The sequence below is a fragment of the Pinus tabuliformis genome, chromosome 2_1 (genome assembly GCF_031772625.1).
Source record: "Pinus tabuliformis cultivar Carrire ecotype Pingquan chromosome 2_1, CPIR1, whole genome shotgun sequence".
In the NCBI taxonomy this organism is placed as follows: Eukaryota; Viridiplantae; Streptophyta; class Pinopsida; order Pinales; family Pinaceae; genus Pinus; species Pinus tabuliformis.
In genome coordinates, this window is record NC_142299.1 from 814,392,255 (window position 1) to 814,419,924 (window position 27,670).

General features: G+C 36.2%; 1 pseudogene; it reads right to left on the minus strand.

Moving 5' to 3' along the window:
- Positions 1–233: 233 nt before the first annotated feature.
- On the minus strand, positions 234–8,029 carry LOC149203100 (gibberellin 2-beta-dioxygenase 1-like; annotated as a pseudogene).
- Positions 8,030–27,670: the final 19,641 nt, after the last annotated feature.

Sequence of the window (27,670 nt, forward strand, 5' to 3'; positions counted from 1 at the left end):
ATAATATATACTATGTAACCAAAAGAGAAATCATCAATAGAATTGTTACCTTTGGCATATCTATGATTCATTTTTTTTCTACATTGATTCTTCTAATATTTGTTAATGCAACAACATTAATTGATAAACATGTCATAAAGATTATAGAGACAACCTGCCAATTCATTCAGAAGATTCTTCAAACGTATCCCTCCTTTCAATACATTGTGCTTATTCATCAATGCCACATATATTCAATACCCCACATTGATGAAAAAAGAATAAGGAATATGCTTCACTCCAATCCATTCTCCATCCTTTCACCTGATTTGCATCCCTCCAACCTCATCCTAAAAAATCACAGTGAGAACCCTTGAATCCTTGTGTTGACCCACTCCAAGTGCTAGCTTGGACATAGGGCATGACAAATAATGTTTCAACTTCAGAAAAAAAGTGTGGTGCTCAAACATGGAGTTAAAATACTTGATTAATAGTCCCAAGATCATAGATAAGAGCTCTAACTATCTCAAGCCTAACTTCAGCATGACCTTTACATATTTCTCATAGGCCTCCCTTAAATGAGGTGTATCCTCTAGTAATTGATTTTTTAGTGATCAAATCTCATTGAAATCGAATTATGAATTTGAGGGAAGAAAAAGTATACTTTGGATTATGAAATAGAAGACTTATTTATGATCCCTAATGTTTTTTTAGCTCTTTGTCATAGTATCCCAAAGGATGATTAAAGTCTCTCTTGACCTTTATTTTTTTACTTCGGTGGGGAGTGAGAAGGATTTTTATATTTCAAAATGAAGTGTATGGAGGAGGTGGAGGGAGACCCATGTTTGAGGTCTTGGAAGAAACCCTAGTCCCTACAAGCTATGTGAATTTGGGTGACGAGAAATTTTATCACCTCCTAGAACATCAATGTCATAGATGATAAAAATTGTAAATTCTCTACACAACAATAGTATATCCTCTAGATTTGCAAAGATGTCCACTAGAACAGGTTTATCAACTCTTCAAGAGGACCCAATTTAATACTAATATCTTCTCTAAAGGCATCATGTGGGAAACCAACAGTCTCAACAACAAGGATATTTTTTGTAGGAAGAACACCATGCTTCACTAATAATTCACCATATTCATTCAATGTACACAACTATTTTTTATTGTACGTAACATCCTCACTATAGTAGGGAGTCAACACATAGGATTCCAACATCTTATCCACCTGTAGTGTGTGAGGCACATTCATACAAAATGAAATATGTTGTATTGTTTCCATATTTCTTGAAACATTATGCATAGAGTCTCTAGAAGTTAGAATGGTTCACAACCGACATAGTTCATCTTCTACATTAGGAAATTCTACTAAATTTGTTGGTATTTTGCATAGGGTTTTGTAAAAAAATTGTAGATCTTAAAGAACAATTTGAAGAGAAAAACTAGCATAAAACAAATTAGTAGATATCCCTATTTAAATTTCATAACAAGTACATGAGCATTTGGAACACAATTTGGTTTTGTAACTTTAGGAATCTCAATCATGAAGAAGAATGAAATTCGGTAATCAACACCCCAAGAACTTCCATTGTTGATGGGGGCAATGTTCTATCTCTTCAATCATTAAATTTCCCATCTCACAATCCTCACTTAGATTCCATAATCAATCATAATAGAGGGGATTAATAGAATTATAAACCACTACCATAAAATGAATTATAAACCTGTAGAGGGCTTATGCTTCACCATAAGAAACTCATTGCTTAGTATGCCTAGATCTTCAATTGTCAAGGAGAATACTCAACAAGAACCTCTCAACATCCTTGTTCACTTCCTACACTTTTTATGTCCCTTATCACTCTATATTCAAGGAAGCATGGTTTATCTACTAGTTGTCAAACTCTATTTTCCACTATGATCAAACAAAAAAGTAAACATGAGAACAAAAATACTACTATCTCCCTTGGCACTATTAAAATCATTGCCATTATTATTGGTATTATGTCATCCAAACTTGAAATACCTACAAATCTCAACCCATAACTTCTTTATGGAATCATAGAGATAATGGGAATGGAAAAAATTAATGGAATGATAATGGTTGTGTGATGGATAGATAATAATGAGAGTGATGATAATGAAATCAGATAGGAAGGAAGGTCAGTTGATAAGCATAAGAAAAGTTACAAATTAATAATTTTCCTTTATCCCTAACAAATCAAGTGAATGAAAAGTATCTTACCTCAAATTTTTTTAGCTTCCAACACTTATTGATATGATTGTTGATATTGCTAAGGATTAGATCTAAATTGTACAAGGAAAAAAACTTTGGAACCCAAGCTGTGATTTAAAGAAGGCTGGAGATAATAGAATGAATGTTGGTGTAAGTAGAGATATATTTTTATTGTCTTGAACTGAAATTTAAACTTTATACACACTTGGAGGAAAGAATGTTGAAACCTGATGAAACTAGAGGATTGTAAGTTGTTGTTGGAGATTGGATCTCAATTTTTGTTGGTATGCTCTTGCAAGCTAATGTTAGGATCATGAACCACAAACCCATGCCTAGCACAATTTTATCTGTGTGTATGATTTTTTTTTGAAGTCAAACATAGAAAGAAATTAGTGTATTACCAACCATTGATGGATGCCATTAAACTGATGTAAGACAACTCACCACAAATTCCACGAGTTTCAAGGTGAAAGAGTGAATTCCAATAGGTATGAATGAGTGTGTTTAATTTTAGTCACTTGTGGGATCTGGAAATCAAGATACTTTAAGGCATCCCTTTTTTTTTAGTGTGGAGATTTACCAATAATGTGTGCAAACTCCAAGGCACTCAATAAGATCTTTGATATTGATCCCTATTAAGGTGTTGAAGTTGATGGGAAAATAATTATTGGAAGGTGGGCCTTGAGGAATCCCACATCATCCATCTTGGGCATAAAACCAATAATATTTTGAAGAACCAATGGAACCAGAATAAACTTACAGAGCTTGTTGTGGATATTTCCTACCAAGAAACTTGGTTTGCAAGAAAGATCCATGTCTAGTTGCATCGTTTTACCAGTTTGAACAACTAGAATTATTTTTATCTTTACTATTTTATTTATTTATTTATCATGCTACCCTACCCTACTTTGAAAAAGACCATTCTCCTTCAATTATAAGAGTACTTCTAATGAAGCCATGTGCATAATAAGGTAGTAAATAAAATCATACTCAATTTTGAGAAATGGGCTTCAATGTATACTAGACTATCAAACACCATCTGCTTGGCATGATTTGGTGTCAAGAAATGTTGGACAAGAGAGTGGCACTTTGATCTGATGATCATTTGGAACTAATCTTTAATGTAATCATGATATCTTGGTTCCCTTTCTCATTCAGTCCAAGTTGTATGCCTTCCTCTTCCATGCCATGTAGATTTTTATATCATTGAATGATTAATCTCTTGAGTGCATGAAATATCTAATGCTAGGAATGTCAAGAAATCTTTCTTCTTTGGCTCTAAGATGCTCTCCATCGATCTCAATCCATGATTAATTGTTATGCTTAGTAGATTGAGAAAGATGGTAATGAAAAACTTTTGGATCTTCTTGTAGAGAGGACTCATGGATATTTTGTTCTTCTATCACTCCATGGAGTGTAAGTATTCCCTTGAAGGTAGTCAAAATTTTCTTTGGCCAAGATGTAGATACACAAACCACTGTGAGTATTTCAAAAAGTTCTTAAGTGACATTATCCAACAAGTTGTCAATAATTCTTATTACTTTGTTGGTTACTGATTCCTATCTAGGACATGGATTAGTGTATGCATGGGGGAGGATCTTAAAAAACCAAAAATAGATTGAAATATTAACTTCTAAAACAAAAAATTAAAGGTAATTGCAAAATTAAAGCACACCACACTTGCATTAAAAGAACCAACAGGATGAGGATTTGGAGAAACACACTAAAGTGGCAGTGTAAGGCTAGAATATTTTTCAATGGGTGTCTTTGTGTCTTATTATTTCTCATCCCCCAAGTCACAAGTGTTAGCAAGAATAAAATAAAAAATAAACCATTAATGCTTCAATCCTTTTTACCACATCCTTGGAGATTATAGAGAGAAATATTAGGTAAAATATATGTATTATATTTCCAACATTTAAGTATCAAACTAATATCGTAATCCTTGGAGATGCTAGAAAAACATATGCAAGATTAAACCTTAATCTAATCCGAGATGCTCTAATCAAATATAATCTAATGCCAACAATCACTACTAAGAATTAACAATTAAATGACACGTTCATGAAGAAAAAATAATGTGAATAACACAAACTAAAACTAAAGATTGTGTGCTAGTACTTGTCTCAAATCCCTTAGCACAACCATAGAATGCAATCTTTTAGTGCTCCCATGAAATCATTCATGCATTCAGTAGTAGGTTGTACTTGAGGAAGAAAAGGATTCTAGCTCTGGTGGTTAGTTTCTTGAAATAAAAACATAAATTAAAGGCAAGCCATTAAAATGTAAAGAAATGGAAAGGAATGAAAATAATCAAAGTAATTTAAAATGAAATTTGAGATAAATCGGTCGAAAACAAATATTTAAAGGCATTACAAATTAAACACACTACATCCTAAACTAACAAAATGGAAAGGCAGTGCATCACTCAACATTGAGGGATCCTTCTCAACTTGTACTCTGCCAAGAACACTCAGATAAGACTGAGATGATGCACCAAAGATGAATAATAAGCAACTTCCATTGATGAAGAAACTGAAAATTGTTACAAGGAGGGTATCACTCAAGTTGCTACCATGATGAACCTTTAATCAAATACCTACCCCATCCCATTACAATGAGTAAACGATCACGAACCCTAGATCTATTCTAGGTTTGAATATTTGTACAAAGAGAACATTGGGGTGGATCAAATCAAATCCCCCAACCTTAGAGTTTCCTAACTATGAGATACTTTTAAGATAACAACTGATGATAAAGAAGACAAGATTAGGTTATTTTACTCCCCACAAAAATGAGATACAACAAAATAATCATTATACTCTAGAATTAGATGTTATTTGTTCCTCTTGATATCTAGACCACCAATGTTGTATTTTCTTCAAATTTGAGCATTATATGCCAATCAAGGGAAATTACGCATTTTGAACAAGTTGGCATTAAAGAACCAAACATATATTCCAAACCGTAACGACTTTTGGAAAGCATTCTATGAATTAACTAATATTCTATATTGGTGGCATAACCCATCTTTCAAAGTTTTCAAATTCACCTTCATTACCTTAGGACTCAATGTGTCCAAAGTTGGAAATATGACAACTTTGAACTATAAAAATGTTTTAGTGTTGGAGCCTCACACGTGTGACCTGGGCATGATTTGAGCAATCTAGAATTAGTTTGACACCTTCGGCATAAAAATCCACGTGGCATAATTTCGGCATAAAAACCCATGTGGCATAATTTCTCCTAGAGAAAAACAAATGTGTTAACCATGAGAAAGTATCGAAGCTACAATATTCATACCGAAATTAGATAAACAATCCATTATTGGTGAAATCAACTTGAAAAATTCAAATAATCTACTAGAAACTCAGGAATTAATGAAACTATGAAACTTTTACTTCAATATGCGTGTCAAAAGGTTTTCAGGCTCCAAGGATTAAAATTGCACGGTAAAACGATGATATGCACTTTCAGGTGAGGGTTAAGAGCAGTAAAAATGTAAAATGAGGTAGGGAAGAATATGACAAAATGAGGAAAATTGAACCTGGGTTCTACACATTTTGATCCCCTGGTGGCTTCATTCCGGAAACCTGTGGATTATGGGCCCACGATTTTGGCTCTCTCGGCTTTTTATTTGCAAGGAATGAACTCGTCCTCCATTGAATCCTAAAACTCAAACAAAATCCAATGACCATGATACTAGACATGGTCTAGAAATTTAAAACGAAAACACACAATTTTTTACCAACCTAAACCATATTGAATCTGAAGGTCAACTACGTGGGTCCTCACCGAAATGACTTAACAATTAATTAATCCATACCAAGGTCATGTATTCACCCTCCTCTATGCGCTTCCAGCTCATATGTCAAATGCGTGGCCATAGGCCCGCAAACTTTCTCTACACCATGAACTCCTTTGACATGGTCCGAAGTTTTCCCTGCAATGATACTAAAGCATAAGTTGAACACATGGTTGTCGACTCGACGACCTCTATTAGGGATGTGGCTACACTAAGAAAACGATATTAATTCCCATGGCTCTCACTCAAACAAAATGTAGCGACCATGATACTAGATGGGGTTTAGAAATTTAAAATAAACACATATTTTTTTGCCAACCCAAGGTATACCTGGATTGAAAAGAAACAAGATTACAAATTATGACTGCTGAGGGCCTAACGTTATTCAGTCTGATATTACATTGCATTGGTCACCTCTTAAAATCTCTTAGGATGCCAAAAATAAAATAAAACTAGAACCCTAACAGAAAATAAGTGAATCTCGCCACGTATGCCTTGTAGAGGCTTAAAACATTTTGCATTTTACATAAAAATTAGAGGAATTTGTGTCCTTTGTTTAGGACTACCAAGCTTCCCTACTAGAAGTCTCTGGGAATCATATTTAATTTGGGGTGGGGTTTGTGCCCCTGCATCACAAAACAAGAGCCTAACACACTTAGGTATATAATAAATCACATATATTTTCCTCATTTTCTATTTTTAGATAACCAAATTATAACATTACACATTTATTTTTATCATAATACAACCATAATTTATAAGTGTAAATAACATGAAATATAATTTCTTTACTCCCCAATCAGGGCGTGGAAAAAGAAGTTAGTGTACAAATGGGGGAAGGTGCAAGGAACCCACTACCCCACAACCTCTCCTCACATTAAAGAGGGGTGATGGATGGCTATCCCACCCCATGCGCTCACACATATCTGCTGACTTCACATTCCCTATCATGAAATTGGTAGCTTTCATTTCCATCAGGCACTTTCATATCTCCTACTGCTAATCCATGTTTTTCTACTATTATAGTGGTGTTCCTGAGTCATAGGTGAATTTACACCATGGTGTTGGCATTTGGGACATTCTAGTTTAAGAAGGTCCTAGCCCTCCTAGCTTGGAGCCTCGCCACACACTTCCTGCATCAATGTTTCGAGCTTGGAACTAGGAAGCAGCCAAAGCGGTGGTGAGCTTTGGAATTCACAAAGTGTAGAGGAGCAGAGCATGTTGATTGAAACATTCCAACACTCAGTGAGTCGCCAACATAGGGGTAACTCCTTATATGTCCAGTCTTAGCAAATTCTTCATCTTGATTTTGTTTGCATGGTGTAATTCAGTCTACGATTTGTGGGGTGTCTTTGGTATTGTTGAATTTCATTGGATTGTCTTGCATTATTTGGTTTCTTTTCCTTTCCCAGAGGTACCCTCTCCAAATGCCTTCTCTATCATTGTTAACTCACCTTGTCCCCTAGCCAACCATGAAATGGGCAATGAAGATCATTATAGTGTTGTCATGGTTGCATTGTCTTTGTTTCATTGGTCTACGCCTCCTCTAGGGTTTCTCCATCCTAGTGCCTTTCTCTCCTTTCAGCATTATTCCTCATTACTGCATGTTCTCTCGTCAGGGGTTTGGAGGCCATGGCCCTTGAGGCAAACCTTAGGCTTAGATGCAATCTTAGATATTCATGGCTATCTTTCACTTGTCCACTCCACCAGAAATACAAGAGGAATATTGATAGTTAGAATCCTTAACCACTAATGATAACCAATCATATTTTGATTCTAAGATTCAAATCAAAGTAGTTGATTGTGTTCCAGACCTTAGCAAGGGATGATGTAGCCAATATTTCAATTGCAACACCCTCCTTTGGAAGATGAAGACACTCTTAGGAAGGGTGCTTAAACAAAAGTACGTCGATCACAATGGAATCATTGCATACCTCAATGAAATCCAAAGAGTCCAATGCCACTAGCACTCTTGCTTGATCAACCTCAATATCTACCTGACACATATTAAAGGCCACCTACAATGTGATCATAAACCTGGAGCACCAGAAGACACAAGTACCTAGGATTCATCCACATAAACATCTTTTGACAATGGATGCTCATTCAGTTCTTTTAGCACATGTTTTGGCTTTAGTAAATTATTTTTTTCCTAATAAATCTATAACCAATAGTAAATAGTAAATGATATATTATAATTATGTTACTATCTATATTACAGACTTAAAAATAAGTTTGTTACAAAATATAATATTTTGAATATCACACATCTAACACTTACAATGGTCACTTTAATTTAACTTAACTTAATTTCCTTTCTGACAAACCACTCTAATAAATAAGCCAAACAATTAACTTTGAATTTTTGCATGACAACAATTTTAAAATAATAAAAAAAATTAACTAACAAAAAAACCTAACGGCTATAGATGAAAATGTTATCATTTTTCCATTTATAACATGAAATTTGATACTTGTTTCATTGTTGTATGAAGACATCAAAATAGGATGCCATTTTGTTGATGACAACACTAATTTATTTAAGCCTATTTTATTAAAAAATATATACCTCAGTTTCCTTAATATTGCGTAATTATAAACCACTTGAAAAGTTGGGCGCACTTGTAGTTGATGAAAACTCTGCTTTGTTAAAGAATTCTAAACCACTTGAAAAGCTGGGCGCACTTGTAGTTGATGAAAAATCTGCCTTGTAAAAGAAATCACAAAATCTTTGTTACAAAGATTTTATGGAGTTTATTGAATCGAGAGGCTTATTTTAAATCTTAGTATAAGGAGATGTGTAAGTATGTTGTTGAACTGAGAGGCTTATTCTAGAACACAGTATGAAGGGATGTGAAAGTATGTTTGTCCATCTACACTTTTTGAAATAAAAATAAAAATTAAATTAGTAAAATAAGTAGAAGTAAAAAAATGTGTATGTTTAAATCTTATAGTTTTCAAAAATATTTTGAAAAGAAATTTAAATAAACTATTGAAGATTAATGTTAACTAATTTATGTCGATATCAACTTCATATATATCTATATAAAAAAAAAATGTTAAAATAAAATATTTTAATGTTATATATAAATATATATATATATTGAATGTGAATTTTCAATAAAATATTTTAATACTAGTTAATATTGACATATACTTAAAAATATATTAATGTCTTTATGTACAAGTTATATAAAATATTTTAATATCAATTATGTATATATCATTATATATATATATATATCTGGTTTTATATACATTAAACTAAGGAGTTGTCTATAATGCGACTTTTTGAGATTCCGGTGACGGAATCCGGCGGAAGAAATTGAGATGAAATCATGATTTGTTGCAGTTAAAATGGTTTTTTAACTGCATATTCGGATTCAGCGCCCTGAAAAACCCCTGGGTCGCTTTCATTGTGCAGAAACTAGTTATCAAACTTCGATTTCAATAAATTATTGCCGGATTTTCACCGGAAAAAATCGCCGGAAAGGCTTTCAAAAAGTCGGGTTAAAGACTATGGCTTAAACTAATATTGTATTTTGCATTTTAAACAAATTTGATTCCTCTCCAGTTATATCTTCTCGATATATATTAAATCTGTACTTAAAATGAATCTCTACTCATATAATTATAAAAAAAACTAAAAAAACAATGGACTTGTTAAAAAATCACAACAAACTAAAAAAAACAGTGGCCTTGTTAAAAAATCACAACGTAAGTATCAATTACATAACAAATTTCGTTACAGAGATCCATGGAGTTTATATAATTATTAAAAAGCCATGATCTTTGTGGTGCAGAAATCACTCATCAGCTTCATGCTACCAACCCCAACGATGTGACAGTGAAAGCGAAACTGCCGTTGCAAGCTGTGCTTGCTTCTGCTGCCTACAAGCTTCGGTTGTCACGGTGTACTCGAGGGAAAACGCGTTTGTTTGCTCAGTCTAAACTTTAAAGTCGACGACAGCGATTCGGCTAAAAAAATAAAAAAAAATGTCGCATGATGTCATTAACAGTCAAACCATTCACCGACATTTTAAAATCATTGTGATGGACAAGCCAACTAGACGATGATCTGATCGTCAGGATCCTTCCGTGCTTTCGAAGGCAATGTGACCGTGTTCATGGTGGAGCAAGGAGCCACGATGTTGATTCTGTACCAAAAAAATTCAACGGTTTAAACTTTAATACACGTTTTCCTTAGTCATCTAAATTTACGCTAAAAATAATTTACTCAGAAGTTTTCTAACATGTTCGGGACAATTTCCAGGCCCGCGCGCGAAACAGGAAATAAAACACGTTTCTATCTTACAAACTAATTTATAGAATTTCCAGACAATTGCCAGCCCTCCACGTGAAACCGGAAACACTGTTAAAAACAGCTTTCAATCTTAAAAACCATTTTATAACCTTTCGCAGTCTGTAACTATTGAACCACATTTGTCAACATAAAATAGTTTGCGATCCGCGTCTTAGCTACAGAAGTCTTTCAGGTTAATTATGGAAGAGAGATTCGATGCTTTTGAAAATTCTGTAGCTGCGTTGAGAGGCGTATATTCTGCATGTGTTGGAGTTGATTTTTTTTTTTTAAATAAAAAAAATGTAAAATTATTACGGCACATATATAAATTTAGTTGAATAATAATGGTACAAATTTGTAAGAATCGAAAAGAAAATTAGAAAGTTAGGTTTATTTGTAGAAGAAATAACTAATGAATATTAAAGCTAACAGAAGTTAAGTGTATTTTATGTTCTCTTAATGTTTACATGCACTCCATGGAACCACTAAAGTTAATTAATTAAAGACAAGTGTACACTACATGTAAGCATTCGAGTTAACTAACTAAAGCCAAGTGCACATCACATGCATGAACTAGAGTTGAACTAAAGCTAATTAAGGCTAACTAGGTGCATGTACACCAACACCCCCCTTAAGTATAACTTAGGTGAGTGTGATGGAAAAAGAATGGTCCCGTCAACAAGGTCATTTTAGGTACTCATGTACAATGCATGAAAAAGATGAAAGAGGGAAAACCCAATGGGAAGAAACCCGACCCCCCCCCTCAAAATATAATTTGAAAAGTAGAGAAAAGACAACTTGTGTCCACCCTAGGAAGATCTCGTAGAAATTGAAACTTCTGCTCAGTGAATGTCTTAGTGAAGATGTCAACAATCTGCTCAAAACTGGGACAGTACTGCAGATCAATAGTCCCATCATGAATCAGTTCTCTAATGAATTGCATGTGGATCTCGATATGTTTGGTTCGTTGTTGATGCATTGGATCTCTACAAAACTTTAGTGTGCTCTAATTATCACACCATATGACAGTCGAACGATGGACACTAATACCAAGCTCAGAAAGAAAATGTTGTAGCCAAATGGCCTAAATAGTGGCATTGATTGCTCCTTTGTACTTGGCCTCTATTGATGACAAAGCGATGACAATCTCCTTCATGCTTGACCAACAAATTGGGCTGGATCCCAAACTAAGTGTTGAAGAAAGTGTAACTAGGTTTGGTCTACAAATGTAATTTTGATCTTTGTACTTGTAAAAGAAAATAAATATTATTTTTGTAAATTCTAAAAATGAGTTTCTTTCTCATTTAATAGGTCTAACACATGTTGAAGTGCTATAGGAAAGTCAAAGAGTTAAAGAAAATGTTCAAGAACCCTTCTTGGGTATATATCAAATGTATGTGAGTCACAAACAATGTTAAGTAGCCCTCCAAATGACAAGCACAACCTTCTTCATCATGTCGGCATGCAAAAATGAATTAAATAGCTAAAGAAGCCATGCCGGATTGCAAAAGGGAGACACAACACTTCACTCTGTCATGTCGGCTTATATACAAGGCTGACTACTATTTATATGCGGCTAGGGTCATCATAGAAAGACAAAATTTCGACAAGTATCTCTACAACTTCGGACGGGTACAGGATCTCGAATACCTCTGTCTTATCAGTGGTGGTGACAGTAAGTAATTACAATATCGCCTCCTCGGTGGCACAAATCTCCGTGCAAGGTAATTGCAATCTCCTCCTTGGTGGTAGTTTAATGATACTAATCTCGGTGAAGGATGAAATCATAGTCATAGTTTCGGTGATGAAGATGATGTCAAGGATGCCACAGTAGCACAAACATTCTCGACATAATTGGTGATGAAGATCTTGGTGCAAGGAAATCTCAGTCATACACACTCGACATTTCTCTCTAGACATAGGTACAACCTCAGCATCTCGGTACACAGTGATGACCTCGATAAAATAGCAATCATGATGTTGCTCATAATGAAGACAAGGTCATCATCCATATCTCGGTGCACCTCTTATGCATTATAGAGACCTCGTTGACATCATGATGATCTCAGTAAGAGTGCATCAATTATCTAAGTGAAGAGGGAGCTATGGTGCAACAGTAATGATCTCACTGTTATGATGAATATCTCAATGAAGGTGCAGTGATGATGACCTCAGTGAAACAACATTAATGATGATGATCTTAGCAGTGATGAAGAAGAGGATTGGTGTCTTGGTCTTGGAGTGGCCTAATAGGTCAAGGGTCATGGTCTTGGTATTTGTTAATTGGAATTTGTATAAGTATAATTTTGTGTGAGTTTTCCTCTCAAAGAGTGAGAGGCTTTGGCCCTAGAAGAAAGCCAAACATCTTGTGTTCTTGTCTCTTTGTTTTTCGTATATTTGATGAATATAAGAAGACACACTCTAATAAGAAAACATTAAGATTGTGCTAGGAAGAAAGTTAAAAATACCTCACAAGTAGTTATCATGCTAGAATAATCTCATTAGCTTCACTTTCCCTAGATTCTTCAACATTGTATTAGAGCTAAGGTGTTGAAGTCAAAGGAAGGGTAGCAAAAAGAGACATCAAGGATCAACTTTAAGAAGGGAATCAAAGCAAGTTGAAGGGCTTTGTAAAAATTGAAGGATCAGTATACAACAACAGTCTACATCAGCAAGGGTTATTGTTTATGCAATCAAGGAGATAATCTACAACAACAAGAGATTTTATCTCCATAGTCATCAACAAAAGGCCACCAAGACCCTCATCAAGTTGTGTACAAAGTAAGGTAGCTCAAAGGACCTCAAAAACAAAGATTACATTATCTTGGAGAAGATTGAAACTCTAGGAGAAATCCCTATCTGCAAGAGAAGGAAGAATATATTGAAGGAAATAAGGCATGGTCATCTTCAAGAAAGAATCATCTCCTTTCCCTAGAAGAAGATCACTTAGAGAAGCAACAAATCATCCTCATCAAAAGGAGAAACCTTGTCTATTGAGGAAAGGCTTTCCCATTTGAAAGAAGATCATTAAGGAAGAAGCTCTAATGCATCTACCACTTCCAACATGATCAAGGTAAATATTTCATCTTCACATCTCAAGTAAGTATTTTCATTTATAAATTTGGTAACATGACTTCATGATTACAAGGAGATCTATAGGTTGGATGGGTCATCCAGATTCCTTTCATAAAGCAGGATAGACATAGTCCTCTAAATAGCTGAAGTCATTGAACATATCAAAAGGTCTCCTCTAAATTCATGGAAAGAGATACTTATGAAATATCCCCTCACATAGTAATATTGGAGACACCAAAGAAATGTATATGATAAAAGGTCCAATGAATAAGGTTACATGAAATCTGATCTACATAAAAGTAAAGGGTATCAAAGGATGTAGGATATCTTCATAACAAGATCTAGGAAGGAAGATCACCATCATTGATTCATAATTCACTAATAGATAAGCAAGGTAACAAATATCCATGGGATAAGAAAGTTACCTCATTCAACAACTTATGGTCTCGATGCTAAATATAGAAAGAGAAGTTGATGGATAAAGTATTGAAGGTTAAAAGAACTCAAACATATGTACAAAGGAAAGGCAAGTTTGGTCCTCAAGCAAGACATAATAAGTATATCTAAGATTCAATGCTATGGAAATATTATAGAAAGAAGCTCATATCACTTGAAAGATGGAGGAAGCTAAAGAAAAGGGGCCAAGGAAAGAGGGAGTAACAAATATCTACTACGATTAATATGGTATCCCTCTCAAAAGGGTCCTATCATAAGCTCCTAAATATTGTAGATATGACCAAGATAATAAGATGCACCATGGCATCATCGAATCATTTGAAACAAGAGCTCATGAAATCACCATGGGAATCATGGAAGGAAAAAAAATATGGCAGCCAAACATGAAGGATATAGCTCTTGGGAACCTCATTGAACCTTGAAGGAAAGGGAGAAGTCATCGAGGAAAAGGCTCATCATACATCAAGTCTGAAAGGAAACATCTACTAGATGAGGATATACAAGATCCTCAATATTCTCTGATGGAATCCTCATCGGAGGGTTCACTAATATAGAGAAGAAGCAAGTGCTTCATAAAAACTTCAACTTGTGGAATTCATGAATGATGGTGACATAAGAGAAGAAGCGGATCAAGGGGTTGAAGACACTTCAATCAAGGAAGCTGTTGAAAGAAGCCTAGATGACCTAAAGGTAAAATAAGGTATGTATGCTTGTATTTAATATTATAATGTCATGTTATATGGTTGCAGGTAACATGGATCATTAATTCTATCTTGAGAAACATGATCAAGGGAAATGGATCTCCTCCTTTGAAAGGATGCAGGAAGGCATAAAGTCACACATAGATGAAATCAACATAATATGTCCTCATATGAAGTATGAGGTAGATGAATAAAATTAAGAAACTCTGATTGGAAGCTCATGGGAATAGATTGTGTGAGGAAGGAATAGATTGTGTGGGGAAAGAAGAGATCGTGAGATATGCAACCCTGATGAAGGCAATCAACGTCCAAAAGAACAAGAATATTTAACTAGGAAATATCCTACAAGGATATGAAGACTCTGATAAAATTCTAAAAATATAAAGAGCCTTGGCAATGGATATCTTTGGGAGACATGTCAACATATATGCAGGATGTTGATACCTACAAGAAGATGTCATAATGAAGAGCCATCTCAAAAGGTATGACTTGATTTAATGTAATGACTTCTTGAATAATATCTGGATGAGTTCATGCAGGGCTACTGGAACAAGAATTGAAAGTACAACTACAACTAGCATTCATGTGGTGGCACTACAAGAAAAAAGGTCATTGGTGAGGGTCATGCTTGTGATGGACCTTTAAGGTCTGTCACCAATGTCGCGTATGGTGACGGTATTTAAAAAAACATTGTTGTAAGTGTATATAGTGATGGTCCTTTACGGTTTGTCACCAAAGCCATTTTCAATGACACTTTTGGTGAGAGTCGTTAAATTCCCGTCACTAATTCCCTCTTTGGTGACACTTTTGGTGAGGGTTGTTAAAGGCCCATCACTAATTTTCTCTTTGGTGACACTTCTTGTGATGATCTTTTATTGACCAACACCAATGATGTTTTTGGTTACTTTTGGTGACAGTCAATAAATGTTCGTCATCATTTATCATTCCAATGAGTTTTTGATGACACTTCATGCCTGTGACGGACCTTTAAGGTCCATCACCAATGTCGCATATGGTGACGGTCTTTAAAAAATCGTTGTTTTAAGTGTATATAGTGATGGTCCTTTAAGGTTTCTCACCAAAATCATTTTCAATGACACTTTTGGTGAGGGTCGTTAATTTCCCATCACTAATTCTCTCTTTGGTGACACTTTTGGTGAGGATCGTTAAAGGCCTATCACTAATTCTCTCTTCGGTGACACTTCGATTGACCCTCACCAATGGTATTTTTTATTACTTTTGGTGACGGTCAAAAAATGTTCGTCTTCATTGATCATTCCAATGAGTTTTTGATGATGTTATGTACCTGTTACTATATTTTTTGTCAAAATATAATGATTTAAGACCATTTTTGTGGAGTCTTTTTCATTATGTGTTCAAGGTCATAGTGGTTATAGTAGCCAGTCAATTTGTTAAGAAGTAATTAGTGTGTATCGTTTCCCTCAAGTCATAAGAATATAGTCTTCCTGTGAGTCAACACATGATTCATCTCTATTAGGTTTATTGTCTAGCAATTTTCCTTTAAATAAAGTTCCACTACTGTGTGTAGGAACTATATTATTTAATACATAATCAAGCTCTGTCAATTCTATTAATGAGAGAGACCTAGCACTCCTCAACACTCATGGCACACCTTAACATGCTTTGGAACAATACACTAACATTCCTTGGCACCTCGCATGTCTTGGAACATCTTTGTACCTGGAACATCTTTGTACCTAGAACATCTTGCCATGAGTAGGACACCAAAGCACATGTTGGCATGCCATAGCATAGCATAGCACTCCCCTATCATGTGTTGGCATTCCCTGTAGTCCCTAGCATGCCCTGGAACTCCTTGGCATAATATTGCATTGACAAAAATTAGCACTTGGCACACATTGGCACTTGGCATGTATTGGAACATATTATTAGTGTGCCTAGCATGCCCCTTTTGAAAAATATAAAGTCCCGACTTATTAACCCTCTTATGTGTTCATTTCCTTTCATTTTATCTTGGTTATTCCTTTTATTTCCTTGAAACTCCTTGATGCATATTGGCATACTCTGGCACCCTGCACGTCTTAGCATGTCTTAGCACCTGGAATGCCTCGGCACTATTTGGCACATGTTAGCACACCCTGGAACTACCTAGCACACTCTAGCACTTCTTGACATTCCCTGATATTCCCTGGAATGCCTTACCCATTATTAGCATACCTTGTCACTCCCTCCTTGGCATGACAACTAGCATTGATTGACACTCCCCAACACACCCTCATATTCATTCACTTCCATGCATTTTTACCTAGAGCTCCCTTGTGTTGTCCTAGTCCTCCCTAACACTCCTCAGCATGCATTGGCACTCTCTAGAACACCTTAGCACTCATAAGTGAAGAATGAAACTTGTAACAAATGTTACCAGACTTAGAATAGACAATAAATCAATGAGGCAAAAGAGCTAAGAGTTTTAATCAGATTGGGGAAAATTTGGAAAAAAATCGGGAAAAAATCAGTGAATTCAATAAATAAAAATATACACATATATTGAATTTAAAAAAATAAATTAAATGACATTTAGTAAAGCCATGTCCAAACAATTCATAATATCAATAGATGTCCAAAATATCATGAATGAATAAGCATCTCATATATGTTATGAGTCCAAACATGATCCAAAGTACTGAGTCATGACTCCTAACTAGTGACTACATAGAACTAGAAGCAACTGCTTCTAAAAGCTTACAAACAACTACAAACTAATTAGAAAAAATCAGTGACTAAGAGTCTAAGACTCCTAAGAGTGATAAATAGAAGCGGTTCTCCCACTCCTCCGCTTGCTTGACCCTCAAATTTCTTCAAGTCATGTAGGCTTAAAATAGGAGCCTCCTCTAATTGGACCCAATCTACTGCATTTTTAGTTTGCAAATATATCTCTTCAAGGTCTATTAGTGAATGATCCAAACCTATCATTATCATGAGACATTGAAATGTGAATTTAAGTTTGACTTTGAACTTTAAACTTTAAATTCCAAATCAGATTATGGAACCTTCAAATTCAAGCTCTCACCTAGTATTTTCTTGTTGCGAAGTTGTAGATTGTAATGCAAAAATACAATGTCATTTAAGCGCTTTTGTGTCAATCGGTTGCGCTTATTAGAATGTATTTTCTCAAACATGCTCCAGTTTCACTCATAACCTGAAGCATTGCATGCTTGGTTTAAGATTCGAATGAAAAATATCTTCAAATTTGGCATATCACTACAAAAGTTTTTCCACCAAATACCTAGAAAGTGGCAAGGGTTCGTGAGTAGACGTACTAAATACTAAATAGTAAAAACTTAAAAAGACAACAAAATTTAATAAAAAAATTAACATACAAAATAAAGTTTAAACAAATTTAATGAATTGACAAAGCCTTCAAGCCCCAAAGGGTATCTAGCAACACCTTAGACCTTTCTCATATAACAATGGTATAGGAAAATGATCTGAAATTGATCTAAGACAAAAAATTAAGGTATTACAGACTCATGTGCATGGATGTTCCTATGTTATTTTATGCAACGAATCGATAAGATTGCGAAATACACAGACAATGAAGCAGTTAGAGAAAACATAACAGGAAAACAAGTAAACACAATAAGTTTAATAAGGAGTTCACCCAATAATCCTGGGCTATGTCTCCTGGTCCAGCCTTCAGTGGTGGCCTCTCTATTATGTTTTCAAAAGCAGAGTTTTTACAATAGTGAGCTCAATTTGAGTCTCACACAGCAGATACGAATCAACAAGACTGTACTTGGATCCCCCAAATCTCTGGAGTACACAGTCTCCACTTACTAAAACTCGACCTCTATTGGTCACAGTAGTATGAGCCCAATCTAAGACTCATACATGATAGGCATATACAGAGGAGTTCGCTTGAACCTCTCAAGCCTTCTCTAGAGTAAAGAACTCTCTGACTCTCTCTGGCTCTCTCTGGCTTGATGCTGCCTTTTTTCTTCTGCAGGTCAGCTCGGCTTCTTCTCTCTTCTCTTATCTTTCTGCGTCTAACTTACTCCCTTTTCTTTCTATGTCAGTTCGTGGCTTTAAACCCAATCTACTTTCTTACTGTTCGTTTCTGCTTCCTAGCTTTCCAATTTCCCTACCTCTATCCATCTGAATCCCTCTGTTCTACGTAATCATCACTTCATAACGCCTCATAGGGAGGTGGCCACCTATTTCATAATGAACTGAGTTTCAGTTCTCTTGGACATTCTCAAAATGATCGTTTATTTCGTTAACTCCAAGAATGCCCGCGAAACACGACTTCCTGCCAACTTATCGTCCATGTCGGACTTCAAATCTTATACAACTCTGCCTGTTTACTTCATCAAATCCGGACACCCGTCAGAATGCATCTCCGCCACTCATCTGGAGCCTCTAGATCCAACGGTCATCGTCTATATCAGGGGGATAAGTAACATGACATTTACCTGTCCGATGTGAGCGGTTTTCTCTCTATTCTGCAGCACATGTGGCACCCCTTGTGTGGCATCAGGCGGGAGTCGGTTGAAACCCCTTGCCACTCGAATCCCTTCCGATATTTTTCTGTTTTTTGTGGGACCCTGCCTCTAACGGAATCGGCATGATATCCGTTGCATTTTATAACTTTTCAGTTCCGGGCGCTCGGGGCTTTTCCTTCTTTGAGGATTTTGCCTGGCAATATGTGATTAGCGACTTGTCACTAATCGCATATTAAAAACCACCCCCGTTTCTCAAAAAGGCCTCCAGTTTTGCTAATTCGCAACAGTGTGCGTCACCATGGACCGACGGTCTGCGCACTTGACCAATGGTCCTTGTTGCTCCACGTTGATCACAAATTGCAACTGTTACGAGGATATCTCTGATAAGCTTGATCTTTATAATACTTTGAAACTTTGGCAAAAAGAGTTCATGAAAACTTAGAGAGTGTTCTAGGATCCAATTTGGATCACAACCTTCCCACTGAAAAAGCTTTTGGACCACCAAAAGTTGGTTTTTAAGAATCAATCAAGTGAGGGTATAAATTCCTCGCTTGCCCAATTTCTATCCATCTTGCACTGCTTGGTTTTGATCCTTTGAGCCCAATCCTAAGGTACTCAACATACCCTTTGCGTGTTGTTCTTACCTTCCTATCCAGCGCTATATCTTCTTGTAATTCATTGAGATATTCAGGCAACAGATCATCAATAGAAGGCAATTAACTCTGCTCCTCGGGATCTTCAATCAATGAAAGTTCAAATAGTCTCAAGTTTTCTGCATTAACAACTGAATAGATGTGCATGTAAGCTAGCAAATCAAGGCGAAAAGCATTCTCACCAATTTTCTCAAGTATCTTGAAAGGTCCATACCTTATCGGCTTTAGCTTCTTACCTTCACCTTGCTTTTTGTCTTTGCTGATATACAGCCAGACTTGATCACCAACTTGGAAACTATGCTCAATCTGATGCTTATCACGCCTTGCCTTGTACTTGGCTTGGCTCTTTTCCAACTGTTCCTGTACTGTCTGGTGAATCTCTTGGATTTGTTCAATGAACTTGGTTGCCTTGTCCACATCACTATGTCCATCAACCGTTATGTCTTTACCAAAGACAAAATCCAAGGGAGACCTTGGTGTGAAACCAAAACAGGTCTCAAAAGGAGATCTCTATGTAGAAGAATGTTTAGCTCAGTTGTAAGCATGCTGCACATAACATAGGTGTTCATCCCAAAGCTTGGGATGCTTGCAGCAATAGCCTCTGAGCAACTGGATCACTATCCTGTTGACCACTTATGTTTGGCCGTCTGTTTGTAGATGAAAAGCTATGCTCTTCTTCAGTTTCGTGTCCATCAATTCCCATAGACTCAACCAAAATTTCCCAACAAATCGGGTATCTCGATCAGATACAATGGAAGTGGGTAATCCAAAATGAACCCATACATGCCGAAAGAACAACTTCGAAGTTTGTTCAGTTGTAATTTGTTTGTTACAAGGTATTAAAATACACATTTTGTTGAACCTATCCACAATAACATATAAATAGTCATGACCTTTTCTAGATTTAGGCAGTCCCCCAACAAAGTCCATGGAAACACTTTCCCAAGGATGAGAAGGAACTGGTAGTGGAGTGTATAAACTTAGTTTTCTATTGTTGGGCTTGCTTTTAGCACACATAGTACACCCTCTTACATATCTATAAATTGTTTCATTCATTTTTGGCCAATAGCAAAATCTTTGCAGCTATGCAACTGTTTACTTACACCAAAGTGACCTGATATTAGAGAAGTGTGTGCTTCTCGAATTATCTTTACTCTTTTAGTTTTTGGAATGCATAACTTTCCAAAATGATACAAGAGTTGGTCCTTAACATGATAATCTAATTCTTCTACTTGTTTGACATGGCTTAAAGTTGCATATACATCTTTAAAATATATATCTTGAGCATACTGTTCAATGTATCTTTCATGCAATATTGAATTATGCTTAAGTATAGTAGATGCATTTATGATTGGTCTGGAAAACATATCTACAACTTTATTGTGTATGCCCTTTTTATATCTGATGACAAGATGAAACTGTTGTAGAAAACCCATCCACCTATAGTGTCTTGATTGCTGCAACTTAGTTTGTGAGTGGAAATATTGAAGTGGTTGATGATCAGTATGTATAATTGTCTCTTTTCCCATTAGGTAATGTTTCCACTTTTTCACACTCTATACTAATGCATACAATTCTTTATCATATGTGGGATAATTAACTATTGCAGAATTAAATGTCTCAGAATGATAACATATGGGTTTACCGTGCTGCATCAACACTGCTCCCATGGCATAGTCACTGGCATCTGTTTCAATTTCAAATGGTCTTTGAAGATTGGGCAGTGCTAGTACTGGTGCTGTACTAATATTTTCTTTCAAGGTGTCGAAAGCTTTCTAGTCATTTGTAGCTTTGCTTTATCACATAACCAACCTAATGGATATGGCTTCTTGTGAGGTGTGGTTAGCAATCCCAACTTCTTTAAAATTGCTTCAGAAATTAAATTTACTTGTGAGCCACTATCAAACAAAGTATCAATCTTTTGATGCTTGGAAATAACTCTAATATGAAAAAGGTCATGTCTTTTCCTCTCATTTTCTTCATTATCAGTAGATTGTGCAGAATTACTAGTAGATGCTTCAGAATTTTTACCTTTTATACCTGTGGTTGTGATTGTTGTTTCATCCCTTGAGTCTGACCCCAAATCTTTTTTAATAGCTGCAAAAGTCTTCTTCTTTTTGCCATCATACTTCTTGAGCCTTAGCTCTAGATGCAGAATCCAACAGTGTTCATCATCATGCCCATCCTTCTTGTAGAGAGTGCATGAATATTTGGTCTTTTGTACAATATTTGTTTTCCTCTCTTTCCATTTCTGTTTTCTCTTTTCCTTATTCTTGCTTGCAGTGGGTTTTGATGATCCCCCAACTTCTGGGTTCACATTCTTGCCTCTAGCCTCTAGATGTGTAGCTTGAACAGATACCTCATCTATGCTAGTGGGATTAAACATGAGAATGGTGTGCTTTAAATAGCTGTGTAGACCACCTATATACTTCAACAAAGTTTCAGGTGAGTCTAAAGAAATTCCTAGAATCAAAGCTCTTTTCCTAAATTCTTGGGTGTAGCCTTGTACACTTTGCCCCTTTAATTGTTGAAGAGTTTTCCAACTCATCATGGCTTGCTGCATATAAGCTAGTGGATAGAACTATTTTTTAATTGCAGAAACAAATTCACTCCAGACAGAAAGAATTTTACCATGCTTTTTCATGTCAGCTTGTGTCCTGCCTTCCCACCATACCAAGGTAGTGCCTCCAAGGCATAGGCTGGCCAGCTGAATCTTACTCTTGTTTGAATCAATTCTCTGCACCCTGCAATATACATCAACCTGTCTAATCCAATTATCGAGCTTCTCTGCATTCAACTCCCCGTCATATATCGGCAAATCAAATTTAACATCTAATTTAATCAAAGATGTTTTCTTTTTATTTTTAGGGCTATTAGGAAGTGTGGGAAGTTTTTCTTCTTTCCCTTTTCCTTTAAAGTGGTCATGGAGGAGAGATTCTTCTGCTCCTTTATCTTATTTTGAGTTTGATGAATCTTCATCTCTACCTTTCTTAAATTCTTTATACATTTCTTCTACCATGGCTCTCATGGTCATGAAACTATCCATGAACTGGGAGTCTGATTCCAAGGGACTTTCTTCTAACATTTTCCTCTTAGGGTAGACTCTTCCAATTTCTGGGTTAGCTTCAACCAACTCTCCTTCTCCTAATTTAAGCTTTGATCTAGTTATCATTGAACAAAAATATAGCACAAGCTTGTCTAACCTTAGTAACCTAAAGCTTTGATACCACTTGATCTGAAATTGATCTAAGACAAACAATTAAGGTATTACAAACTCATGTGCATGGATGTGCCTATGTTATTTTATGCAACGGATCGATAAGATTGTGAAATACACAGAAATTGAAGCAGTTAGAGAAAACATAACGGGAAAACAAGTAAACACAACAAGTTTAATGAGGAGTAAACCCAATACTCCTAGGCTACGCCTCCCGGTCCAGCCTTCAGTGGTGGCCTCTCTATTATGTTTTCAAAAGAATACTTTTTACAACAGTGAGCTCAATTTGAGTCTCACACAGTAGATATGAATCAGCAAGACTATACTTGGATCCCCCAAGTCTCTGGAGTACACAGACTCTACTTACTGAAACTTGACCTCTATTGGTCATAGTAGTATGAGCCCAATCTGAGACTTGTACATTACAGACATATAGAGAGGAGTTTGCTTGAACCTCTCAAGCCTTCTCTGGAGTACACAGACCCTCTAACTCTCTCTGGCTCTGTCCATATCGATGCCACCTTTTTTCTTCTGCAGGTCACCTCGGCTTCTTCTCTCTCCTCTTAGCTTTCTACATCTAACTTACTCCCCTTTCTTTCTTTGTCTGTTCGTGGCTTTAAACCTAATTTTCTTTCTGACTGTTCATTTCCTCTTCTTGACTTTATGGTTTCCCTACCTCTATCCGTATGAATCCACTTGTTCTGTGTAATCATCACTACATAATGCCTCACAGGGAGGTGGTTACCTATTTCATAACGAACTGAGTGTCAGCTCTCTTGGACGTTCTCGAAATGACCATTTATTCCATTAACTCCAAGAATGCCTGTGAAACACGACTTCTTGCCAACGCATTATCCACATTGGACTTCAAGTCTTATACAACTCTGCCTATTTACTTCTTCAAATCTGGTCACCCATCGAAACACATCTTCGCCGTTGATTTGGAGCCTCCAGATCCAACGATCATTGTCCATATTGGACAGATAAGTAACATGACTTTTACCCATCTGATGTAAGCGGTTTTCTCTCTCTTCTGCCAGACGCGCGGCACCCCTTGTGTGGCATCAAGTGGGACTCGATTGAAATCGCTTACCGCTTGAAGCCCTTCCGATATTCTGCCGGTTTTTTTGGGACTCCGCCTCTGACAGAAACGACGCGATATCTGTTGCATTTTATAACTTTTTGGGTTCGGGCGCTCGGGGCTTTTCCTTATTTGAGGGGCTTTCTCGGCGATATGTGATCAGAAACCACCCACATTTCTCAAAAAGGCCTCCAGTTTTGCTAATTCGTGACAGCGCACGTTACCATGGACTGACGATCTTTGCGCTTGACCAAGTGTCCTCGTTGCTCCGTGTTGATCACAAATTGCAAATGTTACGAGGATATCTCTGATAAGCTTGATCTTTATAAGACTTTGAAACTTTGGCATAAAGAGTTCATGAAAACTTAGAGAGTGTTCTAGGATCCAATTCGGATCAAAAAATAATTCAAGCGGTGATTTAGAATCCTGTAGTTGGGAAAAGACACGACTTTGAAATTTTGGATCAAGGAAGCACCTTTCCATGCATGTCATAAGTCCTCTGTGAACCTCCCCATCCAATACTATGGGTTTAAGAAGTACCTAGCAGCATGTAAGGGGGAATGCAATTTCCTATCCCGATGTGCATCAATAATGTCCCAAAGAGGCATATGCTTTTCCTCCTCATCCCCATATCTTCTTTTGATATCCTCCTTTGTGAGATCCATCGCCTCATAAATGTAACTCATAGCGGCTTTGTCACCATCAACCATCCTGAAAGTTCGAGCTTTCAAATTTAAATTAATATGAAACATTGAAAATAAAAAGAAACTTGAAATGAAATTTAAAACATGAAAAAGTTAAAAGACTTGAAGTACCTAAGAACTCTAACAAGGGACTCCATCACAACAATAATATCTTTGGCACCTTTCCAGAGACCGTCATTAAACACAAGTGCAACAAATTCAATGCCTTCAAGGGTCTTGGAATGTTTAGATGCCATCCACTCAGGTTCCAAGGACATCCTCTTCAGATTTTTGTTTTGCTCAACCACAAATTGCAAAGATATGAAATTTGTTGCAAATCTAGTCACTGCAAATCAAACAATTTCTTTACCTTCAGTGTATTTTCTCATGGTGTTTAGGACAATAATGTGGTTGTAAAGGTAATTGGTTATGATTTTTCCTTCTCCACAACCTCATGTATCCAATGAAGCTTACCAATGTCCTCAAGCATTAAATCTATACAATGGGCAACATAATAGGTCCAAAAAATAGTGGGGTGCCTAATCTCAAAAAGTATACCAGTAGCCATAATATTAGTTGCATTGTCGGTGAAAATTTGTACAACATGTTCTTCTCCCACTTCTTGAACGACTTCCTCCATCATTTCACAAATAAGTTGTGTCGTCTTAACCTTTTCTGAGGCATCCAGTGATTTGAGAAACATTATACCTGCTGGACAAGATACAAGGAGATTTATTAAAGTTCTATTCCTCTAATCTGTCCATCCATCACTCATGATCATGCACCCTATTTCTACCCATGATGAACGAAACTTAGATAGCACAAGCATGGCATCTTCAACACTTTCTAATAGAAAACTTGTCCTAATGCTCTCTAATGAAGGAGCTTTGAACCCTAGACCTCCAACAACAACTGCATCAATCATAGCTTGCCAAAAAGGACTTATGGCATAGTGGAACGGTATGTCAGAATAGTACCAAAATTTAGCAATGGCCTTCCTTGCCTGACTATGGATATATTTTTTCCAACCAGTGGTATCTAAGGTAGGTTGGGAACTGGGTTTTGTGTGGGGAGAAAAAAAAGTGTTTATGTTTCCACCTCCAATGTTGAATGCAGGAGGATTCATTTGGCCTTGAGTTTGACTTGGACTTGGAGGCATGTGTGGGAAGCTTGGGAACTGCATTGAGGATTCAATAGAGGGAGATGAGAATGGGGTAGTGGAAGAAAATTTGTCTACTTCAGGAGTTCCTATTTTTTTTTCTTTTCTTTTCTTTCTTTGCATTATGCTGACTCAACATATCAATGGCCAAGGTTGCTTGGTGTTTGACATTTTCGTCAACATTTTTGTAGAGACCTATATCATGGCCAGGTATTTGTGCAAGGTGGTACTTGAATCTATAAATGCCTCCACTACATTTCTCTTTGCAAAATTTACAAAGGAGCTTAGGGTATCCAAGAATATTGTCACAATATGCCCAAGCAAAGTCCTTCTCCCTTGACATTGTTGTTGTTTTGGACTTGTGTTTAAATTGTAGCTTTTGTTTAGATTTGGAGTTGTGCCTTCTATTTAATTTGGCTCCAGTAAAATACAATAAAAAATTAAAACTAAAAATTCCATATATAACTTCGCAAAAAGAGGGTTGGTTTTAAAGGATATGAGGTTTTGTTAAGGATCAAAGAGGAGTCTATCCTGCAACACAAGCACATTTCGACCTAATATATCATTATGAACTTGAAACATAATTAGGTATATATGAGGAAATGCTACCTAAAGGAAATATTATCAACATATATTTCATTGTAATCTTGAATTTGCAAGTTCTTTTAGCATAAGACAATTGAAACAATACATCAATAACAGATTCTGGAAGAACAAAAATACCCAAAGTTATGAATACATGGTTAAAGCCTTTGAAGTCGGCAACACATCGACCAAGGAAGGAATGCTTGATGACTTGGTCAATGGTTGGTATGAAACCATTTCTTAGTTCATTTTTAAAATCTATTTAAGCCCCTTTTATAGGGTTGAAAAGTCATAACCAAAGGAATACGTCGAACATTCAGTTGCTGAACAGTGAAACTTGAAACTTTCCATTGAAAACGACATTGAAACTTCAATATAGTAATATACCTATTATTTAAGCCAAGTGCCAATTTACCTCGATTGTTGAATAATGAAGCGGCTAAGCCTAAAGATAGCACACGCTGAAGGTGACATGCAACTGCCCGAGGGTCAATATCGAGTATGGATAGAACACACATTGGCGACTGCCCGATATGGAGGCTGGAGTTAGGCTCATGTTGGTGGTTCCCCGATATTGAGTATGGACTATGTAATAGTGAGTAATGATTGATTACTGAAGGTCTCGACGTATGAGTTTTGTGACTGACAAATGAGAAATAAATTTTGGAACAACTGAAGTTTCGTTTTTAGCAATGTGGCAAACCTAAACTTGTAAAACTCATGGACATCGAGTCAAGGCGGAAAATCGAATAAATTGGAATCAATCACACGAATCTTCTTTAATCGGAAAGTCTCAAGTCAAAATTTCATTGACCATGAGTTAAACTTGGTCAACGTGAGTTTAACTCACAAATATTTAAATCGGATCGTTTGGAGAGCGAGCAGATTCTGACTCGTGATTAATCACAATTGATCAACGAGTCTTGTTTCACTTCTTGTAAACAAAATATGAACTAAAAATAGGAGATCTTACAATTGAAACAAATTGTGAATTTTCTAAACTGAATTGGCCCATTGGCATCATTTCTATTTGTGTCTAGGTGCATCAACGGAAGAGATTCATTTTAAATCAGGTTCATGGAGAAAATATTTTATGGAAGATGTTTCTTTTATGTCAAGGAAGACATAGTAATATTTTTTTATTAAATTTGAATAACAGTAGTATCTACTCTGTATCTCTCGTATCTCATTATTTTTATATCTTGTAAGTGGGGTAATAGTGGACATGTAGCATCAAGCTCCACTCCTTTTAA